Raw genomic sequence first — 6,667 nt, forward strand, 5'->3', positions numbered from 1 at the left:
AACCCTTACAGTAACCACTGCAGGATTATGAAATGACCAAAACACAATCATTGTGCTCACCTAGCTCTGAACCTAGGAAAAATTATGTAAGTGTACAAAGAACTTCAATAATATTTAGAGTGAATGCGGATCAATATCAAAGATCTGTGTGTGCTCTATAAGCAATGAAGATCTGTGCAAAGGAAAATAAATTGTTCTGTTATTATTCAAACGAGGGAGAAATAACATCCTATATGCATTTGAGGGGGCAACAAATTTTTCTGGTGGAGGATAATTAGTAAATTAATTTGTTAAATTGTCTGTGTTTGGGGGCTTAAAGAATAATAGATATTTTTTATTAAGAGTGATTTGATGGGAATTGCACTCTAGTTAAAGGAAGGAATGACCAAAAGACAAAAGGGCAGGAAAGCATAGTGTTTGTTTTGAGAAAAGAAGTAAGCTAGTTTAGCTAGAGTTTAGAGTTATAGAAGAAAACACCCAGAAAGAAAGCAAGGATCCTGAAGCAGTGGAGAGCTATTAAATAGCAAGAAAAGGTGTTTATGCCCTATGTTAGGAGCTTTGGTAAATTATGAATATTGCTGAGCAGTGAAGTAACAAGACTGGAACCGTGCATAATGAAGATATTCTGGCAACACATAAGTGAGGGCATACCAGTGAGTTGAGAAGTGTAGTAGGTTGAATGGTGTCTCACAACAAAATCATGTCTACCCAGAACTTCAGAATGTGAATGTAGATGATGTTATTAGTTAAGGATCTCAAGATGAAATCATCTTGGATTTATGGTAGGGCCTGAGTGCTATGACCAGAGTCCTTATAGAAGAGGAGAAGACACAGAAAGACACAGAGATGATGTGAAAATGGAAGCAAATTGTAATAATGTATCTATAAGCCAAAGAATGTGAAGGATTGCCTACAACAACCAGAAATAGGAGAAGGGCATCAGATGGTTCCTCCCTCAGAGTCTCCAGAAAGAACCAATCCTGCTGATACTTTGATTTCAAGCTTCTGTCCTCCTTAGCTAAAAGAAAATAAATTCTGTTTTAAGCCACCCAATTTGCAGTGATTTGTTATGTCAGCCTCAGAAAATCAATATAAGAGACTATAGCAGATGTCCAAATGAAGCATAATAAAGGTCTGAACTAGAGGGGGGGGGGAAGTAAAAACAGAAAGAAGCATGTGGACACAGGATTTACCATAAAGTTTATGTGTCACAGACCCTCACTTATACAACCCGCTCTGAGGCTTATACTGAATTATGCATGGAAATTGGAAATTCTTTACTTAAATAAAGCCCACACACCATATAAATTACTAAGCATACAAAGACTAGACTAGCCCCTGTCTACATGACATAGCAAGTAACCTATTTTAGTCAGTTGCAATGTTAGAGAGAATCCAATGTTTTCAGTTTGGCAATCACAGATGTTGGTGATATTCCTTATCAGAAACAATAAATTTAGGGAAGGAGCTTTTTTGCAAGTAAGCAAAAATCAGGTTTTCTAACAATTTGTAATCTATTTATCCCCTAAGATCCAGTCCACCGCTGGATTTAGCCTGTGTTCTGTAGTTTGCTGACCCCTGGTACAAAGAAACAACTCTAATGAAATGTGTTAAGTGGTATAATAGGAGTATGTATACAGTACAAAATGGTCACAAAGCAGGGGAAGCAGTTTCCTGCCACTATGTACTGGAAAAGCCTTTCTAACTCCTATTGTGAATTAGGTTTATCTGGTCTTTTCCGGAAAAAAAAAAAAAAAAAAGTTGTTGACCTATGGTTTAGACTACAAGCTCCTCTAGGAAGCGGCTCCATTGTTTTTTCATCATTGTATCTACAGTGTTGAGTACAGAGCACATCAAATAGTAGATGCTAATTCATCTTGAAAAATGGAGAACCTGAGTCTCGGGTACTGATAAGCTATCCAAATGGAGATATAAAGCAGGTATTAAAAATACGGATCTTGGGGCGCCTGGATGGCTCAGTCAGTTGAGCATCAGACTCTTGACTTCAGCTCAGGTCATGATCTCAGGGTCATGAAATTAAGCCTGTGATGGGCTCAGGCTCGGTGCTCAGCAAGGAGTCTGCTTGAGATTCTCTCTCTCCCTCTCCCTTTGCCCCTCCCCCTGCTTGCACTCTATAAATAAATAAATAAATAAATAAATAAATAAAATCTTTATTTTTAAAATTTAAATAAAATCTTAAAAAAATATGGATCTTGAATTCAGGAAAAATATTGGACTGGCAATATCGATATAGGTAATTGACACAGATGCCATTGCTGAAACTTTAGAATTGACTGAGAGCTCTGAGGGGCAAGGCTATTACAAAGGAAAAGACCTGAGTATGAACTTTGATAAATACAAGTATCATATTGGTTGCTGCAATGAGTATAGTCAGGCATTTTGGATATACTAACTGTAGAGACAAAGAGATACTTTAAATAAATATATTCAATAAATTGGTGAAATGGAACTATATTGTAACTCTTGACTTTCTCTAGCTTTTTTCTTGTTTGGCCCGTCACTTACAGGAAATGTCAAGTGATTCTGGAGACCACCTGGAGTTGCTTTAACTTCAATCCCCTGAGAAGCCTCAAAAGGTCAAGTATCATCTCCTACTGCTTCTCAGATGCCTTTACATCATACTGAGTTCCTAGTTAATCTTCCCCAGTCCTGTAAAATTCACATGTGCCAGTTCTCTAGATAGAAATGACACACATTCTTTCAATTTTGGAAACAGAGCTTTTTCTCATAGACTCAAGGGGATAATCCCACATTTTAAAGAAAGATTTTAAAATATTGAAAGCTATAAAGATTAGAGTAGCTCTTTAAAAATTCCCTAAAAAGCACATTATGCAGTAATAATGTACACTGTCTTAAAAAAATATATGATTTAAATTTCAAAAAGTCAGGAATAATTTTAAGTGAATTTACAGATACGGATTAATCATGATATTATAGTATTTAAAAATACATGCACACATATGAATGTACACATATAGAAACCAAAATGCACACATATAAACACAAGGACCATGTGTGTTCATTACTGATAATAGCTCAACAAAAGTAATAAACACTTTGAGATCTTACTGTATGCCAAGGATGAACTAAGTCACTGCAAATATTAGCTTCTTTATCCTTCCAGCAACTCTGAGGTAGATAATATTATTTTTTACCCTTTCCAATTACTACTTTATATAGCCAACACAAATAAAATCCCAAAGGAGTCTCAAAATAAACCAAAAGCTTACTCTTCAATTTAAGTCAAGAAATTGTTTATTTAGCATCTTCTATCTACTAATCAGTATGCCACATGCTTAAACACAATGTCTTACTTCCGCATAAGAAAAGATACACTAATGCAGTCATGGACATCAAAGGAGCTGTTTGCCCTCAAGGTAAATGCCAGTCTCCATGCTAGAAGACAGAAACCAAACTGTAAGAAAACCTTTCAAAAGGGAGATTTTCAGGTTCTAAAAAAAGGAATAGACAGCCAGTTACCAATGGAGCACAGTTATTTTACCTTATTCTTCTCCTTTTCCTTTTCTTGCTTTCACTTAGGACTTGGCCTTATCTTTTCTATTTCAAATAATCCTCCATTCACTTCAAACTGGAATGGAGAGGCATGGAACTGTTTAAACTTCTCTGCTATTTCCCAAGACATGCTCTTAAAACTCTGTTTAATTAATTAATTATTTATTTATTGAGAGAGAGAGAGTACCCGTGGGCAGGCACTCTAGCGGGAGGGCGGGGCAGAAGAAGAGGGAGAGAGAGAATCTCAGACTCCCCGCTGAGTGCAGAGCTGAGTGCAGAGCCCCAAGCAGGACTCGATCTCAGGACCCTGAGATCATGACCTGAGCTGAAATCAAGAGTCTGATGTTTAACCGACTGAACCACCCAGGCACTCCAAAACTCTTATTTAATTTTAAAAGCCTAGCTAATTTCTTTGGGGGAAAGAAAGAGAGAAAGGGAGAAGAAAGATGGGGGTGTCAAGGCCAGGTGACTGCCAACATGTCCAGTGCATGCCAGAAGCTGGCCTGCGCTTCCTGGGGCCCCTTTCACCTGCCTCTCCCACCCCACCGGGGGTTAAGGCAGGGAGGGAGGGTGCCACAGCCAGACTATGTGAAGGCCTGATCCTGGGCTGCTGGTATTGGGATTCACAAGGTATCCTTCTGGGGTCTTCAACATGAAGACCTGATGGGGTACCTGGAAGTAAAGCCCGCAGAAGCATCCCCACTCCCCACCTCCAACTGCATCTGGGAGATTCTCACTCTCACATTGGTTCACACTCAGCCTCCAGCACTAGTTTCTGGCTCCAGCAGCTTCTGTTCCAAGAAATTGAAAAAGTCCTTTCAGCTGTGTTAGATCCACAATGGTAAGTATAACAATTCGATATTTCTGTTCAGGTGCTTTTTTATATCTGTGACTTGGACAGTTTTGCTTCTTGTTTATTTCAACTTCAGTCAATTGAATCAGTTTACATATGTGTCTATCAAGGGATCCGGGCCCTGTGGTTCATTCCCTAAAATATTCTATCCCTGTCTCACTCAATCTCCAAGGCCAGTGTTAGAGTCATAGTTAAAAGCATACAAAAATTATGATAATCATGTTGAAGATCCAGAAAAAAACAATATGAAATTCTTCTAAATTGGATATAATTTTTAATGAATGTGATCAGGAATTGACTTAGACTCTCAGATACATGCCTTTAATATGTAACCTCTTGGCCTACCATAGAGATTTGTCAGACACAAGGAAAGCAGCATGTAAAGAAAAGTCTTTACCTGACTGATCTGACAGTCCCTAGTGTTTGTCTCTATGATGAAGCTGTGTTGGCCTTGCCCAGGAGAGTGCACAATCAAAGACAGCACACTGGCCTGTCATCTTCATAAAATCACCTCTGTGGATGATGATAGTGACTTTGATGATTTGAAAGGAGAGCTAGATAAATATATTCCCAAATACCTTGTTGAAAAAATTAAAGTAATAAGAAACACAAAGTGTGAGGGACTGATTAGAGGAAGAATGATTGGAGCAACCCATGCTACAGGAGAAGTTCTGGTGTTGCGGACAGCCACTGTGAAGTGAATGTGATGTGGTTGTAGCCTTTGCTGGCTGTGATCCAGGACATCCAACCATCCAACCATGGCTTGCCACCCAACTGATATCAGTGCAGACACGCTTGTCTACAGCTTGTTGTCTTCTGTGGAACAGGGAGGCTTCAGCTGGGGGCTGTACTTCAGATGGGACCTTGTTCCCCTTTCTGAGCTACAAGGACCAGATGGAGGTAATGCATCAGTAAAGTCACCCGCAATGACTGGAGGATTGTTTGCCATGAATAGACACTATTTCGGTGAATTGACAGTATGACAGTGGCGTGTAAATCTGGGGAGGAAAAGATTTAGAAATATCACTTAGGATCTGAAAATGTGGTGGTAAGCTCTTCATCATTCCTTGCTCTACAGTAGGACATGTTTTCTGAAAAAAAAAAGGCCACCATATGGCTCTCCTAAAGGTTAGGACACTGTGACACATAACTCTTTGAGTCTGGCACATGTTTGGCTGAATGAATATAAGGAGCATTATTTTCCTTAAGACCTGATCTGAAGACCAAAAGTTATGGAAATATCAGGTGAGTTGTATTGAAATGAAGAAGAAATTGGGTTATAAATCATTAAATGATATCCAGATAATATTTACCCAGAAATGCAGATATCTACAGAAGGACAATGTGGAAGGAGGCACAATAAGTGTAAGAAAAATCAGTTAAGGGACTGTTGCATAGCCCAGGGGAAAACCACAAGAGACCCGAGGAAGGTCTGAACTAAGGCATGACTTGATTATCTTGCACACTACATATTGGAATTGTTTGTTTGGAAAGTAGGATATAAGTGCACTAAAAACAAAGAAGAGATTGTAGTTTCATCCATTGCTTCATACCCATTATTGCTTTATTTACTATATGCAAGAAAGTTTAGCAAATCCTGAATTTAGCTATTCAAAGATAAATAAGACTGAGTCTATTTTCCCAAAGAACATACAGTATACCATAAGAGACAAATAGATGCTAATGCTGCTATTCTTTCATGCATTAGAAGTCAAGGTGAAGAAGGAGAGAAATTAAAGAATGACTCCCAAAGGATGGGAAGAGATGTGGACGTCACCAAAGATGGCAGGCAGGGTGGGAGAACACAGCTGGCAAGGAAGATGATAAATTAAAAGTATGAAAGATAAAATACGAATTCTGTGATCCATTAAAAATGTTTTTGTGAAGAAATGAATATACCTGGAAAATTATTAGATCAAGTTTACAGCTATGCAAGTTATCAAAGCTGAAGATAAAGACTTCCATTTTATCTCAATCTGATGGGAAGACATTTTACCACATGACAAAACAAAATAAAAAAGTGTACTTTTAGTTTGTGATGTAATGAGGGATTGATTGAGACTATATTGTGTATGACCTTGCATAAATCATTTCACTTTTGGTTCCCAATTTGCACTTCAGTAAAATTAGAAAGTAAAGCTAAGAATTTTTCCAAAACTAATATGCGTTCTGAGTGAATTCCATCTTTTTCTTGGTGCCCATCTCCCTGTCTCCACCAAACTTTGAGAATATTCTTATAACAAACAACAAAAGAATCAGCAAGGTCAATATAATTGTGTT

General features: G+C 38.1%; 1 pseudogene; it reads left to right on the top strand.

Moving 5' to 3' along the window:
* Positions 1-4,372: 4,372 nt before the first annotated feature.
* LOC110587636 lies at positions 4,373-5,823 on the top strand (annotated as a pseudogene).
* Positions 5,824-6,667: the final 844 nt, after the last annotated feature.

The sequence above is a fragment of the Neomonachus schauinslandi genome, chromosome 3 (assembly GCF_002201575.2).
Source record: "Neomonachus schauinslandi chromosome 3, ASM220157v2, whole genome shotgun sequence".
NCBI lineage: Eukaryota > Metazoa > Chordata > Mammalia > Carnivora > Phocidae > Neomonachus > Neomonachus schauinslandi.